The sequence below is a fragment of the Patagioenas fasciata genome, chromosome 20 (assembly GCF_037038585.1).
Source record: "Patagioenas fasciata isolate bPatFas1 chromosome 20, bPatFas1.hap1, whole genome shotgun sequence".
Taxonomy (NCBI): Eukaryota; Metazoa; Chordata; class Aves; order Columbiformes; family Columbidae; genus Patagioenas; species Patagioenas fasciata.
In genome coordinates, this window is record NC_092539.1 from 638,761 (window position 1) to 662,893 (window position 24,133).

The 24,133-nt window shown below is 48.9% G+C and overlaps 1 pseudogene; it reads right to left on the minus strand.

Annotated features, from left to right (window-relative positions):
- Positions 1-24,133, minus strand: part of LOC139829531 (dynein axonemal heavy chain 9-like) — a 73,545-nt pseudogene that overhangs the window by 23,506 nt on the left and 25,906 nt on the right.

Genomic DNA, 24,133 nt, shown 5'->3' on the forward strand with positions numbered 1-24,133 from the left:
CTGATTTGCTTTGCACTGACAGTAACTCTAACAAGACCTGGAACCAGCCTAAGGCTGAACTCAGAGAGGGACACCATAAACCCTTTGCAGGCAGGAGAATCAATAGGAAGAGACTGGAAAGCAAAAGGTCACTGAATACTACCCCAAACATGGTGTCATTTAAACTCACTGAAAGGTCTCCCATTAATGCAGCTGGTCAAATGCTTTTGTCCCTGCAGATGCTCCAGTAAAGCAGTCTGAAAATTTTATTGCTCCGATGATCACCAACCCTCTCCTCCCCCAGCAGCCAGTGCAAATGCAGTCATTAAATAAAAGCTGTGAAACGTTAGCCATGGAGCTGAGCAGCACAGTGCCATGTTTCTGCTGATTTTGGAGATTCATCATACCACTCAGCCACAGAATCAGGCTCACCTGCTTGGACAGGAGCTCTTTGCAGAGTTGGTAGAGAGTAATGAACTTCCTGGCTAACACCCGGGCCTCGATGAATCCCTCAGCCACCAACATAATTTCACAGATCAGCTCAAAGTCTGGCACAACCATCGCACACGGCCTAAAATGACAGGTGAGGAGGCATTGCAGAACAAGTATTTCTTGACTACAGGTCTTACAGGCAGCGCATTTGCAGCTTCATCTTCTAGGCCTTCTTTTACGAGCCAGGTCACCCTCTGCCTTCCCCACGACAAGGGACAGAGCTCCTTTGCCCTGCCTGTGCGTGCCCAGACCCAGGCCTGTTGTGCAAGGCTTAAACTACCTGCGAATGCCCTATGCAAGTGAATTCCCCAAGGACATGAGGTCGAGCCTGGATGTTCCAAAAGACAGTTTCTGCCAGGTCACAAACCCTGACCTGGACTCACCTGAAGAGAGCTTTTAAATTCTCAGGTAGCTCTGTTCGCCCTGCGTAACCAGGGTTCATGGTGATGAAAATGCCTACTGATGGTACTAAGTTGATGTCTTCTCCAAGAAAATTGAAGGATTTCTTCTTCTCCCGTATTGCATCCTGCACGCTCTTCACCTAGAAATCAAGACAGTACTATAGTATCAGCGTTCACTTATGAAAAACACATCAGACAACGGTGCTTCCTTCGTTACTCTTGGCCTCGTGACAAATGGGGCTAATCACTGTTTTATTTTTTACCGGCAGCACAAAGCTTTATACACTGTTTGGAGTACATCAGCATGGCAATATCAATTTCCCATCTCAGTCAAACTCTGGCAAAGCAGAAAAAAGAGCTGAAGAGAGTGGAAAGTCAAAATGCAAAGGAGTTGCAAGACTTCACACCTTTGCTCCATGAGACAATGATGAACGTGGGTCAGGAAGAGCAACTCAGGAGCGGGAAATGTCCCCAGCACTGCCTGCATTCACCTTGGCTTTTGACATCACCTGTGGGACACTGCTCAGCACATCTCACAGCAAAAACACCACCAAAGGCTCCACCATCTCTGAACCAGCCAGCCCAGCAGAGGTCTGATGTGTGAGAGAGACACAGGGCAGTACAGGTATCCACAACACAGCCAACACCCAAACGCACTCCCCAAAGTCTATCACAATATGGGCCCATTATTCCCTTTACCCATCTCACCTCTCCCCACACAGCGTTGCTCTTCAGGACATCCCAAAACCCTCCTGTGCCTGCTCCGTTCCCTGACCAGGCCCAGAGAAGGGGTAGCACCTCCCAATAAGCTTGGCCTCAGCTCAGTTGTAAACTGACCACTTGATATCACTTTTAAAGATTTTGGGACATCAGATGTTTGATTTAAAACCAAAACCAGAAGGCAGAAGCTGTAAAACCTCTCCTAACACCTTCACTCACTAATATTATATTGTTTTTTATATTTGCCTGATTGCAGCTTTGTTCTGCTCATTCCTCTCCTTCCGAAGAGTTCACCTCTCTGCAAACAGCACCTCAGCGAGGGGCAAATCTCTCTCTATTCACCGCTCTAACCTCACTACTGTTTGCCATCTCAAAGTAAAGCAATTAATCGAATTTTTCCCTGTAAGGAACCATATCGACATCAGCTGCATGAGTAAGACAGCCAATTAAACATCGCCATGGTAACACTCCTAATAGCAGCCAGGAGACACCACGATGGAATGACGGCCGTGCCGCTTTCTTCAGCTGCCACGCTCCAGCCAGGAGCGAGGGAACCATCAGCAGTTGAGTCATTCCTGGGCTTCTTTTGTTCAGCTTCCCTTTTTATTTCAAGATCCTCAAAGACTTTTTTTCAATGACAACTTTAAACTAGGACCTGACGGAAGAGAAATTGAGAGGGAATGATACATAAACTCTTGTACCTGCCTGGGGCTTCTCTGGGATGCCACATAAGGTACCAATTATGAGTGAAACAGATGAGAAGAATGAGGAGTTCATGGAGGGGTTAAGAACAATGTCTTTGACCAAAACATTTACAGAAGCGTAGAAACTTCTGAGCTTTATATCTTTCTATAACACTGAGCCCAAAAGGGAGTCCAGGAACAATTCAGCACCTCAATCAGATATTAGGATCCTAAAACACGCACTCAGCTGACAGTTGGATCCTGAAGAACTTGGGCACTTTGGCACCTCAGTTTTCTGCACTGAAGCCCCCCAAGGCTTCCCCTGTATAAAATAATGCCAGGTTTCCTCATGGGCTGGTAAGAGGAGGGGAAGGAGGACGCGAAGTGACAGATTATATATATAAGCACGAGAGCACAGGACTTTCTGGCACGATGGGGAGGCCAGTCTCCCTTCCAGCCCTTCTCCAGGGATGCTGCTGCGCTTCACACGAGACTCACCAACACAATGCACTGAGCAGCTGAACTACAGAGGAGATGAGAAACCATTCGCCAGGGGAAACACCCATGCCCAGCTGGGCACCGCTCCAATAGCTCTGTCCCAGGTTTAATCCCACGGTGTCAGGGTACCCTGGGCAAGCGCGTCAGCAAGGGCCGCAGATCTGCCCCAGATTCCAGCTCCCGAGTGTCACCAGCTGACACTGGCTTTTGGGAGCACCACGGGGCTGCACACGTTCCTCCAAGGAATGGTGCCAGTTGGCCAGGAATACCTTCCAAAGCCGCTTGGCAGAGCTGTCGTCACAGACACCAGAACTAAATCCACAGCCATATAGTTTTGGAGACAGGTTAAGAAAATTAATCCTGAATGTATTCCCATTTCCTGAGTATGACACACAACCTGTGCCTGACCAGGGGTGATAAGGAACCCCCAGAAGTCCAGCGGATCTGCCCCAAACACCCCTCTTCCCCTCCGTGAAAATTATTCCCTACATTGCAGACTGAGCAGCCGCAAGTCAAGGCAGCTTCTCTGTCTTGAAACGATGTGCTGCAATTATCTCACAGCAGATTAATGACACGAGTGCTTTCCTGAGGAGGAACAGGTACAGAGCCATGGTGCGTAGTGGTCTGGGAAAAGATGCTACAAAGAATTGTCTTGGCACAAATGCTGTAACTGGGGCAAGAAAAGTGACAAATATCTTTGCAGCACGTAACTGCGACATCTTGGCAGTGCTGTGATATTCATGTGATTAATCTTGAGATCTAATCCCACACCTGCCTATACACAGAACTGAAACCGGCAATATGCAATTGCCATTTTTACCCTTGCTCCAAAGACTGCAGAATGGCTCTGCTCTGTTTGTATTTATTTATGAGTGTTTCTCCACTCACCTGTACAGCAACCACAGAAAGGACCTCAACTGAGATCCTGTTAAATTCATCAAAACAGCCCCAGGCTCCCGTCTGGGAAAGGCCTTTGTAAATATTCCCACAAGACTGGAAAAACAAAGCAAAAACAAAGATTACAAGAGTGAAATCATAAATGGAATCAACTCCAGCAAAAAATTGATTTTATTTCCCAGCCTGTTTATTTATAGCAATTTACACTCTATTGTGGGTATTTAGAAAAGTGCATGGAAACAGCAGGCACAACTCAATTATAATATTTATAGCTCTGCGCAGCTTGCCACTTTATCTGCTAATTGCACTTTCTCGATATATCTGTGCACCAGTTTCATTTAAAGGTCACTTGTGCTGAATTACTGATGGTCCCGTTTCCTGGGAGAGCCCATAAGCTAAATGAAATATGATCCGAGGCTACCAAAATCACTGTACCGTGCCAGACTGGCAGAGAGCAAGACTCAGCCTAATGATTCAGTGCTCTGTAGCGGCTGAAGGTTCACTATGTTTTGGGTTTATTCTGGGAGAGGATCCTGAGAAAACCAGGACAGGTCCCTCCCCGTGCCAGGGGCTGCCAGGTCGCGAGCACGCCGAGAAGAAACGACCAGGGTCCAACTATCAGCACAGCCTTGGTCTCAACTGAACAGACCAACGTTTTTGAAGAATTACACATGAAATCTAACTCCAGAAAGGAAGGGAAATGCATAATGAGGCAGAGAAGATAGTTCGGGTCTCTGCCTCCTGAAGAACCTTGTGCAAATCTTAGAGAAGGAACGGGAGGAGAAGGAAAAGGCATTCAGCTTAAAGGAGCGTAGCAGGGATTTGGAGAGAGGTGATCACAGAATCCCAGCCTGGTGGGGCTGAAGGGACCTCTGCAGATCCCCCAGTCCAAGCCCTGCTCACGCGGGGTCACAGAGCAGATCACACAGGTGGGTCCAGGCGGGTTTCAATGTCTCACAGAAGGAGACTCCACACCCGCCCTGGGCAGCCTGGGCCAGGCTCTGGCACCTCCCAGCAAACAAGTTTCTGCTCATGTTCAGATGGAGCCTCCTGTGTTTCAGTCTGTGCCCGATGCCCCTCACCCGGCGTTGGGCACCACTGAACAGACTCTGGTCCATCCTCTGACAGCCACCCTGAGATATTGATCCCATTGATCAGATCCCTCTCAGCTTCTCTTCTCCAGCTCAACAGCTCCAGCTCTCTCAGTCTCTCCTCACAAGAAAGAAGCTCCAGACCCCTCAGCATCTTTGTAGCCACCGCTGGACTCTGTGCAGTTATTCCTTCTTAAACTGGGGAGCCCAGAACTGGACACAACTCCAGATGTGGCATCACCAGGGCAGAGCAGAGCGGAAGGAACAACCTCCCTTGACCTGCTGGTCATACCTCTCCTAATGCACCCCAGGTACCATTGGATTACTCTCATCCTTCAGGTTTGCTCGGGCCCTGAGCATCCCCAGCCCCATGTGACCGCACTGCAGCCGAGGTGGGAGCCATACCTTGTAGCCCATCTGCTCGGAGCAGTTAAACACGTACACCATGATGCCCAGGGCTCGCCCCAAATCTTTCGTAGTCTCCGTCTTGCCAGTGCCCGCAGGGCCTGCAGGTGCTCCGCTCATGGTCAGGTGCAGTGACTGGGTCAGGGTGATGTAACATCTTTCACAGTGAATGATGAATGAAAAAAGGAAATATGTCCAATAGGTCAACTGTGGGCTGCAGGGCAATAGCACTAGAGCATTGCACTCAGCAGAGCCTCTCCTCTGAAAAGCTGTACGTGAGCAGGGGTCATGTCTGAGCTGAAAGCCTTCTTGGCATTAATTACCACCTCTGCTCAGCTCTGTTTTCTCCAAGAGATACTCATCTTCCACCAAGGTCTGCCCAAACCTCTTCATGTCCAGCTTGTGTTCTCTCTGGATCCTCATACAACTCATGGATATTGGGCACATCTCAGGCAGTACGAGAAAAGGACAGCTTTTCTGGAAGACCTGTCACTGACAGAAACCTGCTCAGGTGGCCTATGAGCGAACCCAACTCAAAGCTGCAGCAAGTCCCAAAGTTTCTCCATCATGTTGATGATGGACACTGGGGTGGTGTCCACATGTGAGTATCTATACTACCTGTATAAGCCACAGAGGTGTAGTCAATATAGCCAACAAAACCTGATGATACCTGGGGGCTTGACGCAGCTGACTAACACAGGTGACCAGAGCCACCTGAGATGCTCTTGGTTGCTGAAATGTCACATAGGGTGGAGAGATATGACAAGGGGTCCATAGGAGACTTTTACACTTCTGGATTGGCAGCTGGAAGCCAGGTGGGACAACACAGAGTATCTCAAGTAACCCTAGGTGTCCCCACTGAGGCAACCAGGTAGATGTCTGCTTCAAGATGGGATGAAAGCTCTCTAGACTCACCAGCTTTATGGACTGTGGACATCTTGTGCACAGGAAGACACCCACAAGTGTTTTAATGTGTGAGCTGAATCCCACCCAGGGATCTGATGTACAAATTCCCCAGAGGGTACCACCAAAAACCAGATAAGAGTTAGAGCTCGACCACTGGAGTGCTGGGACATGGAGACAGAACAAGAGGGATACAGGTGTCTGAACTAAATCCATCTTTGGTTGGCATCTCTCTCTCTACCTGTGTGGCAAAGCCCAGCTATGACATTGTGTCCCAGGGACTTACCTGTCGGTCAGCGGAGTGATCACAAGCCGAGGGGTATTGCCAAGGTATTCATAGGAGTACAGGAACTGGGCGTCACAGATGTTGGCAAAGCAGTGCCGTTCCTCATCTGACCATCTGTGCCGGAGCTGTGACAGCCAAATGAAGGCCTGGGCATTGTCCACCTGCAACACACCCACAAACACCATCACAGGAAGGCCGGGGATGCCAGACACATGCAGCTCGGGGGCCAAAATAGCGACTGCTATAAAATGTTCATGGGGGATGACTGGTCCTCACTGCAAGGCAGGTGTGGTGAGGAAGGCCGCCTCCTTGCAATGCGGTGAGAAATGTCACCTCCCCATCTCCCATCAGTAAAGGGGAGGAACCAAATTAGTGACCACATTGGTGGGAGAGGAAAAAATTAATGGCCAAGAGAAAGAGCCTTACAAAAAGACTCCTGAATAGATTTAAGAAGCAGCAAGTCATGAAGAAGGTCTCATAATGCAACCAGAGTGAGAGAAGGAGCAGAGGCCATCTAGACAAGGAAGAGGTTGCAGACAGCACCAAGGAAACAGACTGGGGACAGGTGGACAAAGACAGGCATGGCCAGCGCTCTCTGCACAACCAGCAGGCAGGTCCAGATGCATCACTTCACCCCAGGCTGGACCGAGGCACCACTGAGCCCAGCTGAGCCTTGAAGACAGAAACCCTGTGAGCAGCCTGGCTGCCCCTGAGATGACACAGATGAGGGAAGAGCCACAACCCAATACATTCAGGGCATCTTCCCACCCACCTGCAAGGCTAAACACTTGGCATGGTGTCAGGGACAGGGGAGTAGTGTGGGAGAGGTGTTGCAGGAGAAGGGAGTCCCACATAAGTCCCTGTGGCCCCACACCAGACAAAGGACGCTACAAAGAACAAAGCTTGAATGCTTTTTCTTACTTTCTAAAGTCAAAACTGAGACTGAGTCCAGCAGCCTCCCAACACACCACCATCATCCACCAGCACATGTCTTGGCACCAGGACGCAGGGCCGCGCTCTCACTCCTGGTGTGAATCTGCAGCAACTACAAGTTGGTGTTGCAGGGCCATGACACAGCACAGCTCTGCAGGCTTACAGGGGCTTTCTGCACACTTACTACAAACATTGTAGAAATAAATTTAGTCATACGTCTCCCACTGAGACCGGCAGTGATCTGAATGGCCAGTGGTTGGGCCCCCTGAAGCCCCCTCTCCAGCACCCACAGAACTGTGCTGAACTGCCAACACCAACCTTCTGTGCTATCATCTTTGCCACCACATCCCGAGCATGCACGTCGATGGTGCAAATGGTCATGATTTTCTGTCTGTCGCCCTTGGAGAGCTGCCCGATCAGCATGGTAACGAGGGTGTTCAGCTGGGTCACTTGCTTCTTGTGCTATTCCTTCATCGCATTCTCGTAGCCTTCCTCCACCCTGGCAAAGGCAATCCCAACCTCCGTTGTCCACCAGATCTGGGTGCAGCAAAGCGCCACCTAGGGAAATAGGCTGGTTCAGTATCAGGGAAAATACCAAAGCTTCCTTATGTTCAAGAGTGTCGGATCCACAGGGAGATCAAGGATGAAACATCCGTGACATGAAATTAAGTATTTTTTCATACAGTAGTCACAGCAGACAGTACAACAAGGATCTGCTCCATGACATTCATTTAAAACACCGTATCAGTGATAGACACATTTAGCAGCTAGTTATAAGTAAATCAGCACCTTTCACATGCCTGACACAGCAGAGGAGGAAGAGTTGGAGACCACGAGGTTGTCAGAGGTGCATCTGAGGGGCTCTTCACTCTTATCAGGCCTCACCACTTTGCCTTCCTGCTGCACCTCTCACTGCTCTGGCTGTACAGACTGCACTGCCCAAGCCCCTGGGCTCTGTCACCCAACCAAGAGCCCCAACCAGAGCATGGAGCTCAGCCTGAAAACTCCATCAGGAGACCGCCAGGATAAAGGACAACTCATCCTCCCTCTCTCCTGGATAGCAAGGTGGAGGCCAGAAACATGCCTGTCCACAGCTGCTGAAAGAAGGGAAGGGCAGGACTGATGGGGAACCCAAGAGCTACCTTTCCACGAGCCAGCCTGAGTGGTGATAAGAAGCAGTGGCAGATACCTGGGCAGGATAGTCAAAGAGCCATTGTTCCCTTGGTTTTTCCTCATAAGCCATGACGGCTTCTGTCATCTCATCTCTCACAGTAGCCCTCATGCTGTCTAGTACATGACTGAGCCAGACTTCAACCTGGAAAAGAGATTAAATCCCAGTAACACATTTGCTCTTCTTAAGTGCCTTTGGTAATTAGTGAAGATAGGAAATGAGGCAAGCATCTCAGTTCTCTTTAGACTGGACATGAGGGAAAGGTTCTTCACCCAGAGGTGCTGGACACTGAACAGGCTCCCAGGGAGGTGTCACAGCCCCAACCTGACAGTGTTCAAGGAGAGACTGGACAACGTCCTCAGACACACGGGGTGACCTGTGGGGTTGTCACTGCAGGGACAGGACTTGGACTCCATGATCCTGGTGGGTCCCTTCCAGCTCAGGACATTCTATGAGTTAACCAAACCTCACAGCCTCCTTCAGACTGGGTAGATTTGGCTAATTCTGGTACTGTAGGATTAGCATCTACTTCCAGACACCAAGAACAGAAGACAGATTTTTTTCTTGAACTCTAGCTACAGGAGGAACCAAAATGAACTCCGTCAATGAATAATTTGGTCAGGTGTGTTCCACCTCCAGGCCATGACAGAATCCCTGGTGGGATGTGGGCAGTCTGCCAGCAGCAGAAGAAAGATGCTGCCGAACTTGGGAACACAATTCCTGCTGAATTTCATATTTCACAGGCAAAGCCCTCAACAAGAAGACAGACTGAACGCAGCAAGCTCCATTGCTGGGGAGCTCAGTAGCCGGTATTACGTACTTTAGCTTCCTGTAATAGACCATGCAGAAAGGTGAAACTACCAGGATAGATAAGCTGAGCAGTAGCTTGATTCTTACATTTCATACTTTCACTCGTGGTATGAAATAATGAAGACTTGAGAAACAGGTAAAAGGCCTTCTCCTGCCAAACACACCCGTGCAGAGGTACTATGGAATAGCTTAGTCTCTTTTCAGTCTGCATCCCCTCCCTCACCGAGGATATTTGTAGCAAGCTTTAAGACTAACCTTCAAAAGGTCTTCGAAAAAATCAAATTAAAAACCTAGTCAGAAAAATGGCACAGCTCTTTCTCTCACAGTGGACTGCGACATCCACGTCCCCCCTTAGTGAGGACCTATCCAGAGTGACACGAAAGGTTGTGGTGTAAGGAGGTACTAAATCACCACCTCTTCCAGCTTTTCTCATGCACCAGGGGAGAGCAGTGAAGCTCTATGACGTCTTGGCAAGGGATCTCACACGAGGGGCAGGGGAGCAGACTCCACCGGACAGTTTTGATAGACAAGGACTTCCCTCTCACCTGCCCACTGCAGTCCCAGGGCTCGCTGAAGCTGACGTACTCCTCCTCTCTACTGTACATTCCCAGGCCAACCTTGGTTGGCTTTTGCTCAGAGTCCAGCTGGAATTTCATCCTGGCCAAGCTGTCAAAGAGTTTGGAAAGATGACGTTGCACCTGCAAAACGGGTTGTGTAAATAAAGCAACCGAGATAGGACGAGCGGAATGAAGATCACTATACATGTCACAAGCAAAATCATGTTAACAAAATATCTTGGATATTTAGGTAGCACCACATCTTCTCAAATGTGGCCAACATACTGCCAACAAAAGCCTCTTGCTGTCTCTTGTAATACTTCCACCTATTTCTACGTAATTTAGAAAACAGACATGCCTTAATAAATCATGTTTCTCCATTGGGAAATCTTCCATACAGAGCAAAAGCATAGAAAACATTGAAACACCTCATGACTCCTACCCCAAATTTCCCTACATGTAGTGATGAGAAGTCTGTAGCCATTTCTCCACCTCATCCTATTCTCAGCACAACGTGGAGTTTTCTTCACTATGAACTTTCCTGTTTTTCCACTACTAGAAACTGATTTTGTGCTAGTGAAATATCCTAAATTCTCTTTCATGGAGAAGAAAGATCTTTATTTCTGCCTAAGACCTATGATAAACAGCCCAGACCTCCTACAGAACAACCATGTTCACCAAAAGCACTCTTCCAGAAGGAAAAGAATAATTCAGTTCTTTCCTGTTCACCTCCATCTGAGTCTGCAAAGCCAACAGGGAGATGCTGTGGGCTCTCAACATCAGCATCTGCCTGCTGGGAGCTGAGCAGGTCACCAGCACTTCTTCCAGACCACTGCGTAACACACAACTGCATCACTGCGCGCCCCACGCCAATGACGGTGAGATTCTCCTAGGATTGACGTCCCCACAGAAAGGGGAAGCTCCCAAAGCAGTCCCAGACAGGAGCTGCCTCTCTCAATTACAGCAGAGAGGTAGAAAAACTCCCACAGGGGAGATGAGAAATGAGGGAAAGGGACCTGGGGGTCCTGGGGACAGCAGGGTGACCATGAGCCAGCACTGGGCCCTTGTGGCCAGGAAGCCAATGGTACCTGGGGTGGGTTAGAAGGGGGTGGTCAGTAGGTCAGAGAGGTTCTCCTGCCCCTCTGCTCTGCCCTGGGGAGACCACACCTGGAATATTGTGTCCAGTTGTGGCCCCTCAGTTCCAGAAGGACAGGGAACTGCTGGAGAGAGTCCAGCGCAGCCACCAAGATGCTGGAGGGAGTGGAGCATCTCCCGTGTGAGGAAAGGCTGAGGGAGCTGGGGCTCTGGAGCTGGAGAAGAGGAGACTGAGGGGGGACTCATTCATGTTTACAGATATCTAAAGGGGGAGTGTCAGGAGAATGGAGCCAGGCTCTCCTCGGTGACAACCAGTGATAGGACAAGGGGGAATGGGTTCAAACTGGAACACAGGAGGTTTCACTTAAATTTGAGAAGAAACTTCTTCTCAGTGAGGGTGGCAGAGCCTGGCCCAGGCTGCCCAGGGAGGTTGTGGAGTCTCCTTCTCTGCAGACATTCAAACCCGCCTGGACACCTTCCTGTGGAACCTCAGCTGGGTGTTCCTGCTCCATGGGGGGATTGGACTGGATGAGCTTTCCAGGTCCCTTCCAACCCTGACATTCTGGGATTCTGCGTGAGATGCCCAATGCTCTGATGCTTTCAGAGAAGGAAGGGTGGAGGTGGATTTGTCCATCTAATTCTGACTCACTGACTCACAAAGAACTACAACCCTCCCTCTCATGAGCTGTGCTGCAAGTGGACGCAGCTTCTCACACACACACAAGCAGGGCCAAACCCTGGGAGGTGCTAAGTGACTCTGAGAAGCACAGGGCACTCAGCATCCCCCCAGATCACAGAATCATTTTGGGTGGAAGAAACCCTCAGGATCAAGTCCAGCCATACCCTAGCTCTGGCACTAATCCATGTCCCTAAGAACCTCGTCTAAATGTCTTTTAAACCCCTCCAGGGATGGTGACTCCAGCACTGCCCTGGGCAGCCTGTTCCCATGCCCCACAGCCCTTTCTGGGAAGAATTTTTTTACAATATCCAATCTGAACCTCCCCTGGCACAACTTGAGGCCATTAAGCGTATCTTGAGGCCATAAGCTTATCTCTTTTCAAACCGTAAGTAAACCGTAGAAACTTTTTCTTACATGTAGAAGCTTCTGGTCACAAATCCCCAGCTGCCCCTTCCCAGACCCTGTCCAGTCTGGAGGGTTCGGACACAACCCCAGCACTTGCTGCGATCCTGCTGCCAGAGCCCGAACGCACCTGAATCTGCACAAGTTCAGCACCCAGTTCACGAGGATAATGTCATTGTGTATTTAATCCTCCTTTAGGAATCATCAGACTTTGAAACTACATTGGGAAGGCTGAGAGTGTATCTATGTATGATACTGCTTGACATTTACTTTGATTTTACTGCAAATACTTTTGAATAACAGAAAACACCAGGAATTTCTTCTTACTCAACAGAGCATTTCAACACAGTATCTTTGCTTCCTGTGTTTTTTTTTTCCTCTTCATTTTAAATATCAATCAACTATGTATTTATGATACTCTGTGGGCTGAAATCACCCAGCAGCAGACACAGATAGAAGCAGCGTTAAAGGTTAGAGGGAAACAACAGCATTTCCAAATACACATGCAAACCTGCTCCATTCCTGTGCTCACATCAATACTGAAAATGGTGGAAAGCCTGAAGAAAGTGAAAATACTCGCTACCAAAAGACAGAATTAGGACTTTGTTCATCATCCAACACTCGCCTTTTGCTGTGAACGTTTTGACTGGTTTTATGCACCAACCTCTGAATAAAAGATGCGTCCCAAACAAGGCCAAGCAGAGCTGTGCAGGGGTGGGTGGCAACCCAAGGAAGTCCTGCCTTGGCCACAGCCACTGTCTGACCACCAGCTGTCTTACCTCTTCCAGGCTGTGTTCTGCTCTTCCCCTGTAAACAGGCCATCCCAAAGACCTTTGCATGGGGGAAGGAAGAAGTGGCTGACTAGCAGATGTCTCCTCTGCCTAAAAACAGAGACGTCTCCAAGCCCTCGGTTGTCAACACTGTCACATTTGAATGATCGGTCTGTGGCTCTTTCAACAACAGATGCTGTTTGCTGGCATCCCAGCTTGGGGAACCAAGCTCAGCAACAAGTTTTGGCTGAGATCCTCAAGAAATGGTTTCCCCCAACCTCACTGTATCCCAGCAGAAACAAACCCACTGTTTTTATGGTATCAAGAACATAGCTCTGCTCTGTGCAGTGCTTTCAGAACCATCTGCAAGCATCACCAGGGACAGATGGGACAACATACAGTGTGCGCATTGCCTTTCAGAGACGACAGATGAAGGCCAGCAGTGAAAGAGTTATTGTTAATCCAAGTGAGGGTGGGAGAAAAGGCACTCAAGAAAGGATAAGCTACAGCTGAGTCCCTAGACAGCATCTTCCACCCTGACATTACTGACAGCTGGAAAATGTGAAGGTGACATAGTGCAAGGCTTACCAGCTGTGGGTTGGTGCCATTGGAAAGAATATCCAATAAATCTGCTGAAGAAACAAAGTAAAATCTGGGAAAGGCCAATCTTTTCATGTCCAAATATTCAGCCAAAGCCTTCTCACACAGGGACAACCTGGGGAGAAGAGCAGAAAAATAGAGCCCAGGACAGGCGGGTGAATATCCTTTAATGTGTCGTGCTACAGTTTGGGTTATCGAGCAGATTCTCCCCTCCCATGGGGAAATGCCAGACATGAGCTGAGCCTGCAGGCTGGTCCTTTACAGCATTTTCCAAATAGATAACAAAGCACATAGTAACTCATAGATCTCTCTCCACTCCCAAGGGTCAAACAGACAAAGAGTCAGAGAATCCTCACCAAAAAGCAGAAACACAGGTGGAAGAAGAGGCTAGAAAGGCTTTGCAGTCTGACTTACTGTTTTAGACAAGCTCTCAACTGCCACAGGTGATTTCACACTAGGATGAAAGTTTCCAAAACTGCTTTTATTCTAATGAGCACATTTTAAAGTCTGATTCAAACCTACTCAGCTTTTTGTGCTTGTGAAGCCTGAAAAGAAACTTGTTTGCTCCGTTCTAAAATGAATCTCTCAGTGTTTACATGTTAAACTGCTGCTGAGCTTTCAAAGTTCATAAATAACATGCAGTTAGTCCTCTGTGGGGAACACGGGCCTTATCTGTTTAGGAAGTAAAATTAGATCTCTATTTTAAATGGATAGTTATTACTGACACAACAGCTATCACGTTAACTTGTTAGGTGTGTTCCAGGTAGAGTAGCTCATATGTTAGGTGAGAACTGTATCCATCTCTGGACATTAAGGTCTTTCTCAGGGAGTTTAGTTATACCATCTGTGAAGGGTACACACACCAAGATAATTTTGTTAATTAAAGCACATGGGATCAGCTCTGCTGCAGATATCCCTGCTTGGACTGCTAAATAGATATTTAAGACACCAAATTTGGGGTGGCAGTGAGGCCACATGTTATTAAAACCAACTGAGTGCCTAGCTTTGTATGTGTGCAAATCAATATTCAAGATAAGAGTTTGCACATACGCAAAGCCAGAATCCACCTTGGGGGCTTCAGGGTGATGGATCATGAATAAAAAGACTCAATGTGTGAATGCAAAGAACGCACAGTCCAGAAGGAAAGCCTTGGAGCACAGGTTAAACCAACTTATTAGAGCTGATCCCAGTCTCTGACAAAATCCTGGGACTGAAGTTGTACCTACCTACTCTGAATGTCCTCCAGTTGTTGGGACAGACCTGGTGGCCTCAACCACATTTGGGGTTTTCTGAGTTTCATAGGCCAGTTCTTTAAAGTCCGCATCAATCCCTTCAAAGCGTTTGGAGTCCTAAAAAGCAACACAAACATGTTCATGGTAAAACATGGATTTTGTGCTAAAGGTCTCCATCCTCTGGGTGCTGTCTTTGGGTTGAGGGGAAAACCTTCTGTCCAGTGCAGACAGGGACCCCTCCACCATTCCAGAATGGCTCTTCCACTGACTTGCCTGAAACTAGTCTGCAAACAGGCACTTGCCTTCTTGTCACTGTATCCCAAAGGGGTTGTGGATAAAGTGCTCCATGCAGGAGGCAATGTCTAGGACCAACCATTTTCATGGGATTTAATTCCCCTTGGAAAACCTCATAAATCCCTCTCTCCCATGTCCAGGTGAAGTACCAAGTTTCCCTGGCTGCAGCAGCAGGAGATGCTCCCACACCGTGGAAAGGCTACCAGCCTCATGTGAGCGCACTCCTCCCCTCCTGCTACAGCACAGGAATCCCAACACCCATCCACAAAACAGGTATGATGACTCTTGTAGAGGAGAGCCCTTCCTTGCCTTCAATGAGGGTATGGAAACCCCACGTCAGCACCGGAGGCCCACATCAACAATTATGCTCCATATCTAACAGGGACTCTGAATTTCTGGAGCTAAACACTGAAGAATTAAGCAAGCTATGTTCAAAACATCTCTGCTCCTCCCTTCTTCCCAGGTCAGGCCTCCTAAGTGAGGCGGGACACTGAACAAGTGTTCCAAGCAGTCCAGGTAACACTTCCACGCTACCCTGTGTTCAGCCCCAGGAGCAAGGCTCCATCTGGAAGGTTGAGCCCTCCCTACACTCACGCCACAGATCCAGCTCCAGGTGAGCATCCCACAGCCTGTCAGCACATCCCCCCAGCCCTGGATGCATCCTGAGGGTGCTCAGCTACAGAGACTTTGAGCTTCAGTCTTTCTTTTACGGAAGAGAAGCTGCTGACTGAGCCACCTGTGTCCCTGGAGCCAAGAGGGCCCCGTGTCCTGGTGCATCCAGCACGGCACGGCCAGCCGGGCAGGGAGGGGATTGTCCCGCTCTGCTCTGTGCTGGGGCGGCCTCACCTGGAGCATTCACTGTGTGCAGGGCTGGGGACACAGGAGAAAAGGAGATAAAGCTACTGGAGGGTGTCCAGAGGAGGGACATGAACTTGGTGAAGGGTTCGGAGGGGAAACCGTATGAGGAGCGGCTGAAGTCCCTGGGTTTGCTCAGCTGGAGCAGAGCAGACTGAGGGCAGAGCTCATGGGGCTGCAGGTTCCTCAGCAGGAGCAGGAGGGGCAGGGCTGAGCTCTTCTCTGTGACAGTGACAGAACCCAGGGAATGGCAGAAGATGTGCCAGGGAGGGCAGTGGGACATGAGGAAAAGGTTCTTCACCCAGAGGTGCTGGACACTGAACAGGCTCCCAGGGAGGGGTCACAGCCCCAACCTGACAGTGTTCAAGGAGAGACTGGACAACGTCCTCAGACACATGGGGTGAATTGTGGGGTGTCCTGTGCAGGGACAGCAGTTGGACTTGACAATCCTGATGGGTCCTTCCAAGTCAGGACATCCTATGGTTCTATGGTTCATACCACTGCCAGACAGCTACTGAGATGCAGACAGCTGCCCAGCAGGATGCAAATGTAAATCATGATGCAATTTCATACATGACATTAGATAGCTCCTGGATATTAAGAGCTTGCTGGCACATGGTACAGCCTCAGGGCACTGGTTATCAGCACCTGTATATATTGCCCAGTGAGCGAGGTGTGCCCAGAATCATAGAATCATTTAGCTGGAGGAGACCATTGAGATCACTGAGTCCAACCATAACCTAAATCTAGTACTAAACCATGTTCCTCATCTATACATCTTCCAGGGCTGGTGACTCCAGCACTGCCCTGGGCAGCCTGTTCCAATGCCCCACAGCCCTTTGGGGAAGAAATTGTTCCCCAGATCCAGCCTCAGCCTCCCCTGGCGCAACTTGAGGCCGTTTCCTCTGCTCCTGGCGCTTGTTCCTGGGGAGCAGAGCCCGACCCCCCCGGGCTCCAAGCTCCCTTCAGGCAGTTCAGAGATCAGAAGGTCTCCCCTCACCTCCTGTTCTCCAGCTGAACCCCCCAGGTCCCTCAGCCGCTCCCATCACACTTGTGCTCCAGCCCCTCACCAGCTCCATTCCCTTCTCTCAACTTGCTCCAGCACCACAAGGGCTTTCTTGGTGTGAGGGGCCAAAAACTGCCCCCAGGACACTCAGCACAGCGTGCTCTCTGAAGCAGATGGAGGAACAGTCCAAGCAGAGCAGAGTGCAGGGTTGGAGACAGAACAGTGTGTTGTCCAGGGGTCAATGGGCTGCGCACATCCCCTCGTGGGTGTTCGTCCCACAGTGGTGCTGTCAGCGATGCTGCTCGTGAACAGGGACGGGGGTCACACAGCCAACTGTGGGTCACTCGTGAGTGAAAGGCAGGTTCCTCCACAGGGCTGCGAGTGGTCCAGCGGGGCCAGGAACAAGCTTGGAAGATTTTCTAAATAATCAAGAGAATAGGGAATAAGACTGGAAGCTGGACTCAAAGACAGCCCTGAGGAGGTCACAACCCTGAGGAGGGCATCAGTGACAACTCTGCTCAATTTTCTGAAGCTGAAGTGGGAGAAGAGCTGCTCTCCCGCTGCACCAGCACTGGAGGCAGGGAAGCGGATACTGCAAAGCTGCCTGGTCCAGCTCTGATTTGACAATTTGCACCATCTGAGTAATTATCTCCGTCTTCTCCCCTCCAAGGAAAGAGGGAACATGCCTGTATCACTGAAGGAAGCCAGCAGCCTCCTGCTCAGCCTCCAGGAACTCTGCATCTGCTGTGCAATGGTGGAGGGGAGGAAAAACAGTTTCTCAGCAGGGTTCAGGCACAACCAACAGTACAAAAACATCCTGGGGCAACACTGGGGAAACTGCTGTAGCATTAAGGGAGCCTCCAAGAAAGCAATGCAGCAAGAGAACAGTCCTGCTTGGGGGAACACGGCAATATAGACAACCTTCTTCTGTGTAATGGAGGCTCTTCTTCAACGCTTTCCACACAGGAAAAATAGGATTTGGGATTTCATACCTTAGGAAGCTGTGCCCGTATATCTTCTGAGCCTATGAATATGCTCTCCAAATGAGACCACATACGCTGCACTTCGAACCAGAGAGAAATGACGGAATCTGTTGTGGACAGCTTCCTCTGCCATATGGACACTTCCTCCAAGAAGAAAGCAATACATTTGGATGGCATTAAATTCTGCAGCTGCACCTGGTTGTCTTCTAAAGTTTCTATGAGTTCCTCGTCTGACTTCAGCAACGGGATGTTCGTCCGGGGGTGAGGCTCATACTGAAACTCCATGGTGCTCCAAGTCATTTTTAGCTCCTTCAGGACTTTCTCCATACTCATTTCTCGTACCGCTTTGTCCACAATGCCACGAACCTCATCCTCAAAGTTATGGAGGTTGAGCTTCAGGAGGTCAGCCAGCGTGGTGTCCGAGTCCATCACAAACCTCACACCCGTCACCTGCATCAGCTGATTCCAGTGCCTTTCCCTAATGGCGGGATTTTGAAGTTCTGCCACAGCTTTCAGGGCCGTCAGCATGTTCTTCACCTTGCTGTCCAGCCCAGTGAAAGCATCCCACGCCCTCACCTCCTTATCCAAATTCCGAATCTCTCTTGCAAACTTTTTACACTCCAGATCCATGTTTTCCACGTTAATATCCGCCCATTTGGTGGTCTGCCAGTCATCAAGGCAAGTGCCCACAAGGGAGATCATATCCCAGAGCTCTTTGAGAAGACACAGCTCCTTTCGGCACTGCTTCAGTTGTTTATAGTCTGGCACTATGACTTCAAACAGACCAGCTGATTCATAAATCGAGGTCATGGCTGACTGCATTTGTTTAATCTCAATGTGCTTTGTATCCAGCAGTTGATAAGGCTTTTTGGTGTCAAACCTAGAAAGAAATGTTTGTTCTTCATAAGTGATATTGTAACAACTTCTAAAGAAAACATAAAACAAATGGTGCCTCTGAGACACAAAGCAGACATGATACATCTATAGTACCCACTGATGGTGCAGCCACATGGCACTGCTGACAACCCCTTTAAGCAATATTGTGCACTCAGCATCCAGATTGAATCTCTTGCTAACACCTTACAGTGTTTGCAGGGACAAAACACCCAGGGCATAACAGATACAACACCGTGAGCAGGTAGGAAATGTATGCAAGGGTTCAAGAACACATCCTCAGGACACTCCGAGATGATCCCATGAAGCTTTTCTTCCTCAGGGCTTCTCTGATGTTATAATTTCACTGTACCTGAATGGTGCTTCTTTCCGAAATCGCTCTCTGAATCTGTGTTGCTCAACATCAAACGCCGCACAGCTCTTGCGCACAACTGTCATTTCGTCCGCCTGCAGAGGAGCCACATGCTGCTTCACAGCTATCGCCAGCTTCTTTATATTGTTCCATTTTTCTGGCAGCTCCTGCAAGCAAAATTTAAATGACGGTAGGCAGTATTTGCTATTTGATATAAGATGTGACTGATCTGTTTATGGACAATCACAGAACAGGAAAAGCAACAGATTCCATGCCTAAAACTGCAAGGAAGTTTTGTTGTGATGCAAAAGCTAAACACAATTTGGGATAAAACTTATCAGTTATCCACAATTTTGAAGACGAATGAAGACTGAGACTTTAAAACTGACTGCTCTGATTGCAAAAACATGTTAAATAACTTCAGAAGAAGGGTCCCAGACCAGATCCTGGGCTCCCAGGATGGCTCGGTGGTTGAGAGAGCACAGTTCTCCTGACACCGAGCCCAGCGGGACCCAGAGCTGGCTGGAGGCAGGAGGGTGGGCTGAGGATGCAAGTTCATCAGATCGTCCGGCTTCCCAGAGCTAATTAAGAAACAGAGCCTGGGAAATTTCCAGCCAGCTCTTAGAGCAGAAGATATTATGCCAGAAGGACTTCTACAGAGCTTTCTGGGGCAAATCCCTCCAGCCTGCCTGTATAATATTAGTACTAAATAAGACAGTTTCTTTCTCAGGACTGCATCCAAGCTGCTGGTGCACAGCACTGCTAACAATCCACCCTTTGCACCTGGGATTTTATTTAGAAAGAGATTTGATTTCTTCTCTTCTCACTAGACTTCTCGAGCCAAATCCTCACCCCAGACAGTGACACCAGCCAGGGCTCTGCTGTCCTCAAGTCCCACAGCTTTGCTCTCCCACTTCCCCAGGTACTGTGCCAGCCTACAGGAAAGACTTTGGGCTTCTTTTCATCCCAGTGCACATAGTTGAGAAGACTAATGGAGATGCACCAACACTATGCAAAGAAGCGAAATAACCTGGAGGCAGCAGAGGCGGCCAGAGCAGGGCCAGTCCCTCCTGAGGGGTCTCTTTCTGGCACTTCATGTTCCAGTCTCTGTAGAAATCACTATCCATGACCATAGCAGGGCACACATGGAGCTGCTTCCTTGTCCTTCTCATACAAACTATCAGCTCCAGCCCACCCATCTTCATGGCCATGGAGGGAGCGGTACCTGGAGGAACTTACTTTGGTTTTCCTACTGTGTACAGCAGTGAATGAATTATTCAACTATGTGTTGCTGTCACTTGCCAGAAAGAACGAAACTGTTTTGTTATCTCCTACATCTGAATGGCTGCCCTGCATACCTCATTTCTTCTGTCAGAAAAATAAATCGGTTGTTCAAATCTACACGCACAAACAGGCACCAAGCAAGCAGCTCTTGGGCAGAGGAATCAGCAGAGCTGGGTTCCCCATAGCACCATTTTTTATGCTGAACTGAAGCTGCTGTAGCAGCCAAAACATTCATTTAATGCAGCTCTTCTGTTTTTCAGGGTGTCTGTAGGAATCCAGTTATCTTTAGGACCCTTACCCGTGTCAGATTTGGTGATACAACCATCCGTGGATCACGGCTGCACCAGCAGAAAACTGGGGGATTGCTGAACCCCGCTCAGGTCCCATCCAAGCCTGCAGCAGAGGGAGGAACTTCTCCCCAAAAAGCTCTGCCTTAAACCTGGTGTCCTACACAGAGCCCTCTGCACACAACGCCCCGTGACTAAGGGGTATCCATCAGTACGCAGCCACACGCTCCTCCACCGTAACATGGTGACTGCTGCCAGTTCCCCAAGGCTGGCTGGGCATCCCACAGGCTTTTCCAGCCTTCACCTCATGGTCCCCTGTCCAGAAATGAGAAGAATTCCCCAAAGAAAAATTGATTCATCAGGGCCAGATGTGGAAAGGTGCTGAAATACTTTCATAACGTGCTCCCAGTGATGTCCTTTGGGTCAAGCAGATTGGGTGTTATAGACCTAGTGGAGGACTGAAGTCCTATGAGAAGGCGACTCCTCTGCCAACATTATCCTTCCCATCTCCACAGTTGCCAAGAACTGGCTTATTTAAAAATAATTATAATTCAAACTAATTAACAGATGTATTTGAAAATGCATTAATTTTTTTCAAGAGTAATCGCTGAGAGTTGGAGCAGGCAATTCTATGTTTTTCATACATAACAAAAGGCTTAATCTCTGCTTTAAAAGAAAAATCTCAATATAACTCCAAAATTTAGAGCTATTAAGGCACATCCCACAATAGTAAAATACTATCCACTGAGGCCCTCTAATGACAGGGAGTGGGGCTTTAAATATTCCTGCAATGCTCTTAAGCTCATACTCTTTGACGCTGGCTACTTGGCAAACCGCCGTGTCCACCGCAGCTTTTCACCCACCTCCAGTTGCTTATAGACTTCCTCCGGCAGCTCTTGCTCATACGTCTTCAGCAGTTCGACGGTTTGCTTCGGGGGCTCGAACATGGCATCGGTGACACTGTGCCTTTCCTTAACGGCCAGGAGATGCCCCATGATCTCCACCAAACCATCATAATCGCCTTTTTCAACCTTTTTGCTCAAACCTTTGTCAGCAGTTTTTATGAACTCGTCCAGGTCAGACAAGCTGTAGAACACAAAACAGGAAAGCACCAAATGAGAGCAGTTCCTACCGGAATCATCCAGGCAGCTGGACTGGCACGGAGAGGGAAAGGCCTGGCTAACTCTGCCCATCACATGGCAACATGCTGAGGGCATCAGAACCACAGTTCATGCTCACAGGGATCCATAGATGTGGTACAGCTTCCTGTGAGGAACGGATAAATGGGTTGGGACTTCACAGGTTGGAGAAAAGGCATTTGAGGAGCACAAGTCTTACGAGGAGCAGCTGAGGGAGCTGGGGCTGTTCAGCCTGGAGAACAGGAGATGAGGGGAGACCTGATCTCTGCAACTGTCTGAAAGGAGGTTGGAGCATGGAGGGGGTTGGTCTCTTCTCTCAGGTAGCAAGTGATAAGATAAAATGGCCTCAGATTTCTCCAGGGGAGGTTCAGATTGGGTATTAGGAAAAAAATTATTCACAGAAATGGCTGTCGGGCCTTGGAACAGGCTGCCCTGGGCAGTGGTGGAGTCACCATCCCTGGAGGGGTTGGATAGACATATAGATGAGGTTCTCAGGGACATGGGGTAGTGCCAGAGTTAGGTTATGGTTGGACTCTGTGATCTTGATGGTCTCTTCCAACCAAACAGATTCTATGACTCTATCCTATGATTCTATAAGGGAGACCTGTGAGCTCGGGTCTGTGGTCTGAAGAGAGTGAATTTGAAAGGACAGTTTTCATGTCATCTCTTCCAATACAAGAATTCAACAAATGAACCTGGTAGGTTGTAAAGCTACAACAAACAGGGATTCTTCTTCGCACGCTGCCTTATTTCAGAGGGTAAGTCTCTGCTGCAGAAGGATGCAGATGTTAAAAATTCACAGCGGTTCAGAAAAGCAACCGAACTTTTGTGGGAGAAAAAAAAATCCATCCAGGTCTTTAGATACAAAGGTACAACCCATGACTCTCAAAGTCCTCAGGTATGAATGGTTAGAGACAAGGAGACTATTTGGGGGAAGTTTCCCTACCTGCTTCTTGATCTCACCAGCTGCTGGACACTGTTAGCAGAGCTTGATGGGCTCCTGGATCTTTGGTCCTTTCCATTCTTCCCTTCTCAAAACGCTTACTTTTGAAGTGCCCGCTTAAATTCTGTGGATGCTGCTGGACCAAAACATAGCCCTAAACACTTCACCTATTAAAGACTAAACTGCTGAGTCAGGAGCTCTTAATAAGAACTCCTAAATGCCTGTTCTAACCTATGCAAAAACCTCTTTGCACAGGAATTATCGTGCTGAAAAGAACACAAGAGATCACAGCAGCCACCACACGCAGCAGCCTTCACTAGTACATATGTCTGTAAATATTTCTTCGTAAGCATCCAAGCCCTGTGGCATCCTTCAGCTGCTACTACTCAAATAAATCACCTAACACATCATCCTGCAGAGACCAGGCGGCTGAGCAGCTATTCAGAGCAGGGAACACATGTTAATTCAAAACTTACATCCAAAGCTCCTCCTTTTTGTAACCTTGAAACTGCCTCCCCATGACTGCTCATGCCAGGCAACCCAAATTACTTTTTTTACAAAGAGCGCACTCAAAAGAGCACTGCATTTAGAAACGGAGCAAGTATCTCATGGCATTAATGCAGCTTTACTGATGGCAAATTCAACAAAATAAGCATAGAGCCCTAGAAGAGATTAGATTAGTTGGACCAGGATGAACAGACAAACAGACATCCTGTCCAACACCACACAGTAGGTCGTAGGAGCATCAGCTCGCAGGATGTCGATGGTACCGAGTTCGTGGAACTGTTTGCACTTTACACACTCAGCTGGACCAGCTGCTCCCAGCAGAGACGAGGGGATGAAAGTTAGCAGAGATGCGATGGAGCTGGCAGGGGGTGTGTGCCCCCTCCTCTTGCTCCTGTATTAGCCTTTTGCTTATCAGTGTGAAATGATACAGCCCAGCCAACACAAGAGAAACCCACTTTGGTTCTGGGAAGAAGAGGTAGAACGGTTCCTACCTGTGCATGACGTGGTCCATGAGATGCTGCTTGAACACCAAGCTCCACCGTTTAATCACATTCAGCAGAGACGCTTTGAAAGGCCGAGCATCAACTTTCATCCAACTCTGGAAAATGCTGATGGGCTCGATGCGATTCACCTCCTCATAGATCTTCTCGTAGGAGTCAATCTGCTCTCGGAACTGCTGCAGCGTGGGAGGTGACTCAGGGACCCCGTTCTCTGCATGGGCCTTGATTTCTGCCGCAGTGAGAATGTGCCCGTAGAGGAGGAACTGGCGGAAGAACTCCTTTCTGTCCTCCCCGTACAGGTAGGAGTAGTGGTCGAAGGCACTGCGGTAATCACAGCAGGCCGCCATCACGGCCTGCACACGCCCCATCAGCTCATGGCGCATGTCGGCCAGGTCAGCCATGTCCTCCGTGTCAGCCTGGAGAGAAGAGGAGAGGAGCTCGCAGTGATGCGGGGGCAGCGTGGCACCTCCTCACTGCCACACAGC